At 40.3% G+C, this 13376-nt stretch overlaps 1 protein-coding gene across 3 annotated transcripts in view; it reads right to left on the bottom strand.

Moving 5' to 3' along the window:
* The window catches only part of LOC129721038 (serine/threonine-protein kinase MARK2-like), a 221366-nt gene that overhangs the window by 162211 nt on the left and 45779 nt on the right, over positions 1–13376 (bottom strand). Inside the window, exon 2 of one of the 3 annotated variants that reach the window (XM_055673119.1) lies at positions 12101–12120. The exons of the other annotated variants lie outside the window; for them this stretch is intronic. The gene's annotated coding sequence lies outside the window, so the exon portion shown is untranslated. The remainder of the gene's footprint in view (positions 1–12100; positions 12121–13376) is intronic. 3 annotated transcript variants of the gene reach the window in all.

Here is a 13376-nt window from a genome sequence, read left to right as displayed (position 1 = left end):
ACGACTTTTGGACGATTAAGACAACAAAAATATCGATGAGTCCAGGCTTAGCATACTTCTCCAAATGCGAGAAGCACAGAGTGAATATTCACCGTTTACTTTTTGTCTACACTTTTTTCTCTCTTTTGTGCTGTTTCTGTTCCTCGCAGAAGAACAAACACACTGGCTGCTCACAGCACATCTGAGCGAAACAAGAGTGGTGAATCACTCTAGGGAGAATACACGGAAGTACGCCGCGGTCTACACTGCTGAGATTAATTCGAAGAGCAAACATGCGCGACGAGCGAACAACACAATTTTCTTTTCTACCCGGATGATCCTCTCATTTGATGAATGCCTAAGAGACACAAGTAAAAGCACTGCAGAGAATTTCGTTGTGTAGCTACTAAGCGTGAGAAAGCTCACACCAGTTTATTATCTCTTTGGAGAGATATTTCAGATGTTTTTTTTTTTTGCATGCTCACGATACACACGATTCCCTGCTCTCTTCAAGCAAGTGCGTCGATTTGCTCACCAGTGTAAGAATAGCTGTTTCCGCAGTGAAAGATAATTATTCTACACGGTAGTGTTTCTCTGAGGAGAACAGACAAGCTCAGATGACCCTTTCTAGTTACCTGAAGAGTTTTCATGAAATTTCAATATTATTGTTTTTTTTTATTGTTTAAGGTATTTTTTTTTGTTCATCTATAATTTATTTGACACGGCACAAATACAATTTAATGTTTAACGGCGCCAATTATATCTAGTAGCTTACTTTCTAAAGTATCTTAATAACTAAAAGCAAATTTTTTATCCTCGCTGCCGACTACGAGCTGAAACTAAATCTAACTTAAAGCTATAATATTTTGCATTAAAAGCACTGGTTTACTGTATGATGGTTTTCATTGCCATAGGTAAGCACATGTTCCGCTGCTGGGCCAAGATATTACGGACTGGCATATTGGGTTGTCTCCCTCGGGCCTTGAGAGTATCGTGCGGGTCTGATTGCTGTTTCCGGATCCGGGGTCTTAACGTGTTCTTGTCGTTAGGCTGGATGCGGGCGGAAGGGGGTAGGACTAAACTGGGGCGTGGATGGATTTCAGGAAAACGTATATAAGGGACATGTAGGATAGGTCACGGCTCGCCAAGACATCACGAACAGGAACAGCCGACTGCCTACCTTCGGCCTGCAGGGAAGCTATTAATTTAGACCTGGCGTCACGGTGTACAGGGCATGACCAAACAACGTGCTCTATGTCATGATAACCTTCACCACAGGCACAGATACCACTTTCCCCGAGCCCAACACGACGGAGATGCGCGTCAAATCTATAGTGATTGGACATAAGCCGGGACATCACGCAAAGAAATCCCGACCTACATCCAACCCCTTGAACCACGGGTTCGTCGACACCTTGGGGATTATGGAATGTAACCACCTTCCCAGTTCCCCTCTGGTCCAAGCATTTTGCCAACTGATGATCGTATTCTGACGTACAAATGAGAAAAATTCATTAAAGGCAATTGGTCTTTCATAAATTCCACCGTTTGTTGCGCCCACCTTAGCCAAAGAGTCCGCTTTCTCATTGCCCGGTATCGAGCAGTGAGAAGGGACCCACGCTAAGGTAATCTGATACGATTTTTCGGATAAAGCACTCAGATGTTCCCGTATTTTCCCCAGGAAATACGGAGAGTGCTTAACATCTTTCATCGATCGGAGAGCCTCAATGGAACTGAGACTGTCCGTAAAGATGAAATAATGGTCCTTTGGCATTTTTTCGATAATCCCTAGGGTGTACTGAATTGCAACTAATTCTGCGACGTAAACAGGAGCAGGATTATCGAGTTTATGGGAGACGGTTAAATTGTTATTGAAAATACCGAAGCCAGTGGACCCATCAAGAAGTGATCCGTCAGTGTAGTACATATTGTCGCAGTTGATGTTTCGATATTTATTGGAAATTTTTTTAGGGATCTGCTGCACGCGTAAATGATCCGGGATTCCACGAGTTTCTTCTATCATGGATGTATCGAAAAACACAGTAGAATCAGAAGTGTTTGATAAGTCGACACGATTTGGAATATTCGAAGAAGGGTTAATATTATGGGACATGTGATTGAAATACAATGTCATAAAACGAGTTTGAGAATTAAGTTCGATTAACCTTTCAAAATTTTCAATCACAGGACGGTTCAAGACCTCACATTTGATAAGAATGCGAGAAGACAGGCTCCAGAAGCGGTTTTTCAATGGTACTCCAGCTAAGACCTCCAAACTCATCGTATGGGTCGACTGCATGCAACCCAAGGCGATACGCAAACAACGATATTGTATTCGCTTCAGTTTGATCAAATGTGTGTTTGCTGCGGAGCGGAAGCAGAAACACCCGTACTCAATGACAGACAATATCGTTGTTTGGTAAAGCCTTATAAGGTCTCCTGGGTGGGCTCCCCACCATTGTCCGGTTATTGTACGAAGAAAATTCACTCTTTGTTGACATTTTTTCATCAGATACCTAACGTGACAACCCCAGGTGCCTTTAGAGTCGAACCAGACACCAAGATATTTGTGTACCAAAACCTGAGAAATCGTTTTACCCATTAATTGTGTTTGAAGCTGAGCAGGTTCATGCTTCCTAGAAAAAACTACTATCTCAGTCTTCTCCGGAGAGAATTCGATACCTAGCTGTAAAGCCCAAGCAGACAAATTATCCAAGGTATCTTGCAATGGTCCTTGCAAATCGGCAGCTTTGGCTCCTGTAACAGAGATTACACTGTCGTCTGCGAGTTGTCTTATCGTGCATGAATTTGCCAGACATTCGTCGATGTCATTTACATAAAAGTTGTAAAGAAGGGGGCTTAAACATGAGCCCTGGGGAAGACCCATGTAGCTTATGCGAAAAGTTGCCAAATCGCCGTGCGTAAACTGCATGTGCTTTTCGGACAGCAAATTGTGCAAAAAATTGTTCAAAATTGGAGAAAATCCTTGTCGGTGAAGTTTACCCGAAAGAATGTCAATAGAAACGGAATCAAAAGCCCCCTTAATGTCCAAGAACGCAGACGCCATTTGTTCTTTGCGAGCATACGCCAGCTGAATATCTGTTGAAAGCAACGCAAGACAATCATTCGTCCCTTTGGCACGGCGGAAGCCAAATTGAGTATCTGATAGTAGACCATTTGATTCGACCCAATGGTCTAAACGATGGAGTATCATTTTTTCCATCAATTTCCGGATACAGGATAGCATTGCAATCGGCCTATAAGAGTTGTGATCAGAAGCTGGTTTCCCTAGTTTTTGGATGGCGATCACCTTCACTTGCCTCCAATCCTGCGGTACAATGTTTTGCTCCAGGAACTTATTGAACAAGTTCAACAAGCGCCTCTTGGCATTGCCGGGTAGATTCTTCAACAAGTTGAATTTGATTCTATCTAACCCAGGTGCGTTACTGTTACAGGACAGGAGGGCAACTGAAAATTCTGCCATCGTAAAAGGTGATTCTATCGCGTCGTGACCCGGAGACGTATCGCGAACAAAGTTTTGCGCAGGAACAGAGTCCGGACATACTTTCCTGGCAAAATCAAATATCCACCGACTTGAAGACTCCTCGCTTTCGTTGACCGTTACGCGATTCCGCATTCTTCGGGCTGTGTTCCAAAGAGTGCTCATCGATGTCTCCCTCGACGTCTCGTTCACGAACCGACACCAATATCCGCGTTTCTTTGCTTTAGCCAGGCTTTTAAGCTTGGTATCAAGCTCCGAATACCGTAAATAGTCGCCAGGTATACCTCCCTTCTGGTAGGCCAAAAACGCGTCGGATCTTTGCGTGTAGACATCGGAGCACTCTTGGTCCCACCACGGAGTGGGAGGCCGTTCTTTAATCGTTACGCCGGGATATTTCTTCGTTTGGGCTTGCAACGCGGCGTCGAGAATCAAGCCCGCGAGGAGGTTGTATTCTTCAAGTGGTGAAATTTGAAATCATTTCCTCGTATAACTTCCAATCGACATTCCGTGTGAGGTCATACGGAATGTCAACTGGTCGCATGCGAGTTGACCCGTTATTAATTGAAATAAGAATAGGCAAATGGTCGCTACCGTGAGGATCGAGGATTACCTTCCATGTGCAATCCAACCGTAGCGACGTCGAACATAAGGATAGATCCAAAGCGCTTGGGCGCGCTGGAGGTTTCGGGATACGTGTCATTCCGCCGTTGTTTAAAATAGTCATGTCGAAGTCATCGCAAAGGTTATAGATTGAAGAGGAGCGGTTATCATTGTAAGGAGAACCCCAAGCCACGCCATGAGAGTTGAAGTCTCCCAAAATCAAACGTGGCGAGGGAAGAAGTTCTATTAAATAAAAGAGCAGCCGTTGCCCAACCTGTGCTCTGGGAGGAATATATATTGAGGCAATACAAAGCTCTTTACCTTGTATTGTCATTTGACATGCGACAACTTCAATGCCTGGAATCGAGGGGAGGTTAATACGATAGAAAGAATAGCACTTTTTAATCCCTAAAAGTACTCCTCCATATGGGGTGTCTCGATCAAGGCGAATAATATTAAAATCATGGAAGTTGAGATCAATATTTGAAGTAAGCCAAGTTTCACAAAGGGAAAATGCATCGCATTTGTTTCTATTCATTAAAACTTTAAATGAATCCATTTTTGGTAAAATACTTCTACAATTCCACTGTAAGACAGAGATAGAATCCTTCATATACGCAGTTGAATTAGGCATCGAAGGATACAATCGCTGCAAGGAGGGGCCATTGGGCAGTCAACTGCTTCAAAAATGATCTAACTGTTGGGATGAATGCTGTAAGAAAAATTTTAATTGGATCGGGTACATTGAAAGTTTCAAAAATCCAGTCCACAATGTCAGAAAATTTCACTATTCCAGAGTTTGTTTCATCAACTGGGAGTGCAAAAGGAACAACTGGGGTTTTAGATGTTCCTGGCAGTGCTGGGAACTCCTTCTGGGACTTTAAATTTGCCCAGGACAGAGAGAACAAGCCCAGAAGGAGTTTGCTTCGGTTTTTCCGCAGCACTGTTTGGTTTGTTTGTAACTTTCATTTCACTTTGGGAAATCTTAGGACCTTTTCGGGGAAGTTTAGGAGAGGAAATATTTTTCCTCTTTCTAGACGCCCCAGGATTGGCATAAGTTGTTCCCGCTGGTGAATCGTCAGAATCGGTTTCATCAGAGGACAACAGATCAAAGGGGTTCGATGTTATGGTAGAAGTGGTCACGGCCTTCTTCAGCATCTCAGCGTAAGATCGCTTTGAACGCTCCTTAAGTGACCGCTTGATTTTATCTCTGCGCTGCATGTACACCGGGCATGTGGAGAGCTCATGCTGATTTTCCCCGCAGTGAATACATTTTTCAGCATTAACACTGCAAGAATCGTCCGCATGAGTTTCTCCACACTTGCTACATCGTGCCTTATTGCAGCAGTAGGCGGCTGTGTGGCCTAGCTGCTTGCAATTGGTGCAATTCATAACACGGGGTACATACAATCGCACAGGCAGACGAACCCGATCGATCGAGACGTGGCTAGGGAGAGCAGATCCGGCAAACGTAACACGAAACGAGTCTGACGGAGTGTACACTTTTGTGCCGTTGACAAGAGACACAGACCGCAATTGCTTGCAATCTATGATCTTTACTTTTACGTCGTGACACAAAGCATTTTTGAAGCAGCCAAAACCGCTTGCCAAGATACACTCGACCGACAGACTAGAATCGGTTATGACACCGTCGATCTCCACGTCTCGTGCGGGTATATAAACGCGATACTCGCGTGTGAAAAGCTCGAAGCGAGCAATAGCGTTGGCCTGTTCCAGGTCGCTGACCACGACACGGAGCTTGTTGGGTCTGACCTTGGAGATTTCGGTCACGGCCTTGTACCCCTCCGTCAGGTCTTTCGAAATCTGCAGGATGTTTAACGGTTTCGATTTCGGTCCTGCTTTTGGCCGAAAGAAAACAGTAAAGCTGCCCTGAGATCCGTCCGGGTAAAGCCTGGGGCGAGGGGGGACTGGAGAATTAACAGAGGAAGGGTTGGCCGGAGGGACAGGGTCGGAGGGGTTCGGGGATGGTGGCACGGGAGGCGAGGGATCTACATCCATCGCGCAAAATCTAGCGCACTAGCGCCGACAGAACACGTACCTCTTTACTTCTCCTTTCAGCAGGGCTGGTTGTCCGAACGGTCGAAGCTGCAGCCGTTACAGCCAGCAGCACCAATACAGCAGCTCCAAACAGCCACCAGCAGCGAGCCGGGAGTGTGATCACTCAGCACAGCGACACAACTCGCTGTCAACTGTTGGCTTCTTCTTTTTCCTCCTTTGTGTTGAGATTCTCGTCCACTGCTGTAGCACAAATCACTTAGCAGCCAAATCGGCTTACGCACCAGCAAACAGCCACGATGCGAAACAGTTGCACAAAGGCGGGCGACCTTGAACCTTCACTCGACCAGGCAAACAATGCCAACACTTGCTCGCGCGTCTTTTGTTTTATATTCTATCGGAGCGATCACCAAACACATCCGATACTGTTCGGCACAGAATGATGTTTAAGGTATGATTCATTCATTTATTTGTCGTCAATCATTAGTAGACAATACCAACTTCATGTCTCACGGTTTTCGCTTAGCCGAAGACTGCTCATTCGTTGGTTCTGTCTAAGCACTAGAGTGCTCTATAGGAAATTAATAATATTTCTACAGCCAAAACGGTTTGTTTGACTGACATAGTGTCTTCGGCAAAATTATAAACAACAATTTTGTCCTTAAAAAAAAACAAATCCTCCTTCGGAAAGACAAAATTATTATCTACAACTTTGCCGAAGATGTCATACCGATCAAACCAACAGTTTAAGCCCTAAAAATATTTGTAATCATCAATACCTTCCCAAAATAGCATTTTTCAATAGCTTCTCAAAAATGAGTCGTCTTCCAAAAAAATAAACAAATAGCACAAAATGGCATCTTTTGCCTATAGAAACGTCTATGCAAAGTTTCAACCAAATTAAAAATGACTTATAAAAAAAATATTAAAACTGGGACTGTTCAGTATATACTTTTGCTTGTTTTCGTAAGAAGTTAACTTCGCGCGCACCGGTGTTTTTTTTTTTTTTTTTTTAAGGGAGGGATTTGTATTCTAATTCATTCAAGTTTGTGCTTTTTTCTGAACTTTTGACCTGGAGGAAAGTAAGCCTGAGAATAAACACGTGTGAAAGTTTTTATGACATCGAACAGTCTGATTCTACTAAGATTCGAACTCATGACCATTCGCTCGACAGAGCGAACTCTGTAACCTCGAGGCTACGAACTCCCCCAAACATGAATGGCTGTTTGATCCTGGAGAAATAAGAAATATTTTTTTTAGAGCATGCAATTTTTGATTGTGTAATGTCTACGGCAAATATGTAAATAGTATTTTTGTCTGCAATATACATGAAATATACATCACAAAAAAAATATTTGAGAGAAAAAGTAAAGTTGAAATTTTTTTACAGTATTATTTTTTCCTAAAACTTTTGCTGAAAACATCACATCGATCGAACAAACCTTTCTGGCTCTATTTTTTATAGAGAATTTCAACTTATTTCTATGATCAGACGGCTATAAATATTAAGCACATTTGGAAGTTTTCATAAAAAAATGAAAATATGAAAAAAGGTTTATTCATTTTTCTTTGATCTAAGAATTTTTTTAACAGTGTATATTTTTCTCGTGAAGGCTTCATTATTATCCACAATCATACCGAAGACGTCACCACTTCGATCATCGTTTTTTAATACATTGGACAGTACCAATTTAAAGGTCCATCTTAAAGGTCAAGCCAACTAGTTCGGCTAGGTTTCTTTTCTATTTAGATTTATAGATTTTTTAGTTGAGGTCGATTTTTCTCCAATTGATTGTGGTTAAAAATAGAAATCATGAGGCAACAATTTTAATTTATGATTTTTGTACGTTATTATGGAAAATTTCGTTCAGATTCGCATACAGTTTTGAAAACAAAAGTTCTGAATATTGAGAATAGGTTATGTTTCCATTTAATTCTACTACAAAAAATCGAATACCCTTTAATCGAATACCGTCCGCAGATACGTATTTCGGTTGCTACATACAACCATCATCAGTGCTTCTGTGAACTGTGGACTTCTCGATTTTTGTGGTAGAGTTAAAGGGAAACATAACCTATTCTCAATATTCAATTCCATTCTACTAAGACGTTAAAAAAGATTTAACAAACAAGAGATTATTTAACAAAATTTCTGCTATTCTTTCAGAATACTGGCATAGAGATTATATGCTATAATTATGTAAAAAAATTGATAACACATCCAGTCTGTTCAAAATATATGCAAGTCCAAGATATTTTATCCACCCTAGTCCTAGTATGTACTAAAGTTTATTTTATTCAAATTTTTTTTGATCTTCTAATGACTTCATGATTAGTAGAAAAGATACATTCCTTAATGTATTACTTTTCGAAAATTTCTATTTTTCAATTATACGATAAATTCGCTTTTTACGCGGGGGATACGTGCCGCGTAAAAAAACCGCGTAAATTCCGGAATCCGCGTAAATTCCGGAATCCGCGTAAAAAGCGACCTTAGTGTATTTCTAATTTGATTGTTGCTTTTAAATATTCAAGGTGACTTTGAGAATATAGCAATAACTTTTTCAGCAATTTCGACCTTTTTTTATGTCTTCTTTTTTTCTCTTGAAACTTTTAACGCTTTGACGGTCTACTACTAAAAGTTCTATTGAGTTCGATTTTTTATGGGAGCTTTTCCAAAAAGACGAAATTTTCTAGCCACGCTAAACAAAATTCAAAGGTCAATTTTTTCCCACACATTCCGCTGGAACCATGATATGCATCCTAATAAGCACCCAGATAAAGTTGAGTAAAGTGATTTAATTTAATCATGTCCGTTTAGGGTAAAACACAAACTGAGACTAAATAACGTCTAATTGATGAGTTTATGTAAGGAATTTTGAACACGTGAGCAGCTTAGTTTGCCGCATACTCGGACGACAATTATGGAATGAACCCATCGGTATTGCAAAACTCTCAACAACGTTGCAATCCATTAAATGCTGGCAAGTTAACATTTTTTCTCGGTATTTACTCGAACAGATAACAGTAAACCCAATTTTTGCCCAAGAAAACAGTAAACCCAATTTTAGACCAAAAGAATTAACTTAACACATAATTTCACAAGATTAACAATTCCAATTCAACGCACCGAGGCACTTGGCTAGATTCGGCAGTAAAATCTCATTTTCACCTATGAAATTATGGGAGTAATCGAGTTATGAGCAAAGTATAAGTGCACCAGCATTAGCTATGGAAACTGCTAAAGTGTGCGAGCACGTAGCCAATTAGATTGGCTCGCTGACTGACTTACCGACCATAGTGGGTAATGTTCATGGCACTAAGTACCAGCTATTCATGCACTTCTAGAGACGGCTAACTGAAAGGTAATAAACACAGCAATAACAACCGAAACAACTTCAACAACACGTTTTCCCTTTTGGCTGTCGGTGAGCTGCTAACAGAGATCTTGACGGTTCAACACATCTGTTGATATGATTATGTAAAAAAATGCTTAAAGTTATAGCAATCCATTCAATGCAGCTTTTCCCAGTCAAGGTTACAAAAAGAAGTTGCAGTTTATTTTAAGGATAAAATTGGCATATAAAAAATATTTTTATTTTAAAATTGTTGATGTCTAACTAGTCAGCCGTTACACGCGCAAATTCATACTCAATTTTCACTCCAATGGGGTACACTTGATACCGCTGGCACAGTTGTTAGTAGAAGCGCAAATCAGTCAGTGCTTTATGCAATCCAATCGGTACTAATCCCGTGCCGCTCTCTGCGTGCAACTGCAGACTTACGGTTTCATATTACGCTGATGCGTTCGATAAACGAGCAACAAGGTGCGATAAAATTCAATAAACCGGACTAGATCATCTTGCTCACATTTTAGAGCGTTATTCGCCACCTTACAAAGGTTAATATCGCGTGCACCCGGCACCCGGTCAGACTAGTTCAAAGTGGTAGCCGGCTTTTTGCACCGAACGAACGGTGATGGTAGTCATAAAATATTAATAATGTGTGGTTTATAAAAATAAAAGGTAAACTTGGATAGTAAACTTATTCCTCTTCTTCTGCAGTTACGTGTATATTTGTTCCGTTCACTAGATGCCGAGGAACGATTTTTGTCGTCGGCTGTCGTCAAACTTTTAATTTGGCGAATTCATAATCGGAGAGTGGCTGAATTGATGAAAAATTGAAAGGAGGAAAGTTTTTTGTTATTTCGAGTTACAATTACAATTCAGGATTATGCACTGTTACCGGTCACTCAGTTCGGTTACGATTGAGAAGTTTTCGATTTGTGCGATTACGTTTGATAATCCGTTGCTGCCCCAACCGATGAAATATTTTTTTTATATTAATATATAACATGCCAGCCCTTACAGGTAAGAAATCAACGCGAATGTAAATGTGTTATCAAGCAATGGTGATTTTACGAGGCGTAACTATAAAATTTGAGATGAGCGGATGTATTTTGCGGAGCTACTAGCGTTTTGAAGAGAAATTTATGACGTAGAACTAAGTCTCTAAAGAAGTTTCGCTACAGGGTTGTAAAAAAATCTGAAATTGGAAAATTCTTAGAGAAATTTTATTACCTACAACCAGTAGTCTAATATGAATCGTTATAACTCCAAAACAAGGAAAGTTAAAAAAAAATGTCTTCGGCAATTTTTTTGTGACAACACTATCTACAATTGTACTGAAGACACTATTTTTTCAAAGTCAAGAATAAAAAGTTAAATTTTGCAGTGTCACTAGCGGTGGGGTTTTGAATGCTAGTGCAAAACTAGTTGAGAAAAATCGATCCTTATGGGTCATTCCATCCGAAGTGTGTATACCACTTGGACACGACCATCACAGATTTTTCTCAAAGTTGGGGGGATTATGCATCTACTGTCTCTTTGGGAAAATCCCAATTTTGGTATCGATTGGAATACCCCCCGCTCTGTGGGACCCCCCTGTTTATTGCAAAGTCACGCATTTTTTGTTCAAAATCTCTTTTTTCTTTTTCTTACAATTCATAGACGTAAGATGTCCGAAAAATACTGATAGATAATTTTTGAAGAAAATAAACCAAGGAATCCAGAAAAAATATAAGATTTGACCGGAAGTGTTGCCAGATAAATTATTTTTGTATTTGAAAACTAAATTTACATTTTTCGGCAAATGCAGCTAATTTTATTTTTAATTTGATGGTTTCATCGTATTTCTCGGAAAATTTTACGTAAGAAGCACTTACCACCCCGAGATAATATGAGCCAATCTTGAGATATAACATTTTTACGAAAAATTAATTACGAAATTCAGAACTATTTTTGTAAAAATGCTATGTCTCGAGATTGGCTCATATTACCTCGAGATGATAGTTGTTTCTTATGTAAAATTTTCCAAGGAACACGATGAAATTATCAAATGTAAAATAAAAATGGCTGCATTTGCCGAAATATGTAAATTTAGTTTTAAAATACAAAAATAATCTATCTGGCAACACTTCCGGTCAAAAATAATATTTTTTCTGGATTCCTTGGTTTATTTTTTTCAAAAATCATCAGTATTTTTCGGAAATCTTACGCCTATGAATTGTAAGGAAAAGAAAAAAGAGATTTTGAACAAAAAATGCGTGACTTTGCAATAAACATGAGGGTCCCACAAAGCGAGGGGTATTCCAATCGACACCAAATTTGGGATTTTTCCAAAGTGACAGTAGATGAATAAATCTCCCAACTTTGAGAAAAATCTGTGATGATCGTGTCCAAGTTTGTGCTTTTTCGTGGTCACTTCGTATGGAATGACGCTTATATTTTTATGTTTCTTTTATCATAAAATATCTTTGATTTCTTGAACAATTCCCTGATTGTTTCGAATAAAAAAAAAATATTGCCGGATAATTTAGGGATTCCCGGGTTTTTACAGGCACTAGATAAAACTTGGTGATAAAACTAGTTGAATTTCGGTTTTTCTCCGCCTTCAAAAAATTTCTTACGTGTAAGAGAAAAAATCTATCACAGTCAGACATACCACGATTGCCAAGTAAATACCTGGAAAGAGAAAATAAAGACACTTGTAATTGATTTGTATATTTGTTTAATTTTGTTGTATATTTTATTTCATGTGTGAAGCAATAGTTTAATTTTAATTTAATTAGTGTTTCTTGGAGCAAACTTTTCACTTCCAATTCAACCAAATCTCCAACCAAAAATCACTTCACACGGCGAACAAAACAACTGCAATAAGCTGTCCGTTGATCCCACCTGACTACTTACGATAAACCTCTAAATGAACACGCAAATAGCAAGCATTTGGATAACATCCTGCTCTGGATCGAATTGTTCTATTATTATCATTCGGAAGATTACATTTCCCTAGCTTCCCATTACCAGGCGCTATTTGAATCACTTTTCTAACCATCCAACTTTGGCCAGGTGGTTTCGGATTTGCTGGGTTGGTTAATCGTCAGGAGTTAAGCTGGGGAAAAGTTTTATTGATCCTGGTCGACTAGTGGAGGAGAGTTGCTCCTCATCACGTACCAAGGATGGACTACCTCATCCTGAAAGCCAATTTTTGGTTACATCATACGCAGCTATTTTAAGCTACAGACTGTAGTCGTGTTTGAAATAAAGCTTTCCAACTTGGTACAAGTTAATCATGCTAGGGTAATCCCATAATCCTACACCGATTCATAATCAAAGGCGGGTCCGAATTACGGTTATCGTCCGGTTCAATTTCCCGTGCCTGGCGAAAAGCTACTGCCACCCTGATTTTAGTGAACGTAGGTGGCTTCGGACTTGTTTCTTTCTATCCTCTAGTGGTAATGAAGCGGACAGAATAACCTGTAATTAATAGTGTAGACCAAAAGCTCACATACGGCCTAATTAGTGCTATGTGTGGAAGTTTCGCTTTCAACCGAACTAGTCTGAAAATGGTTGCCCTTTCCTTCTAGAAACGATGGTGTGTAATAAGTGTGGCCAAAAATAGACAATGTTAATTCCTCGGAAGGCTCGATTTTGCGCAAGAATCAATCATTCCGTGTGGAGGCGTCGTCGTCGTGGGGAGACGCGGAGCGCAGTCACCCAGCTTGGACAGACAGTCACCGCTAGAGCCGCACAGGTAGGCCGTTGCTGGCGGACACAGTTGGATGCAATCCCATCGAAAAGGGCGATAAATCAGGTGGAACTAATAAATACAATTAGTCAGAACCGACGCAACTACTGTTGCGTCGGGTCTGTGTGGCGTTTGTTTTAGCGCGGATGTGTTTTTTAATCCCAAATTAAATAGTTGTTGGCGTATAGCTCAC

Source organism: Wyeomyia smithii, chromosome 2 (assembly GCF_029784165.1).
Source record: "Wyeomyia smithii strain HCP4-BCI-WySm-NY-G18 chromosome 2, ASM2978416v1, whole genome shotgun sequence".
Lineage (NCBI taxonomy): Eukaryota > Metazoa > Arthropoda > Insecta > Diptera > Culicidae > Wyeomyia > Wyeomyia smithii.
This window is presented reverse-complemented; position numbering and strand designations above follow the sequence as displayed.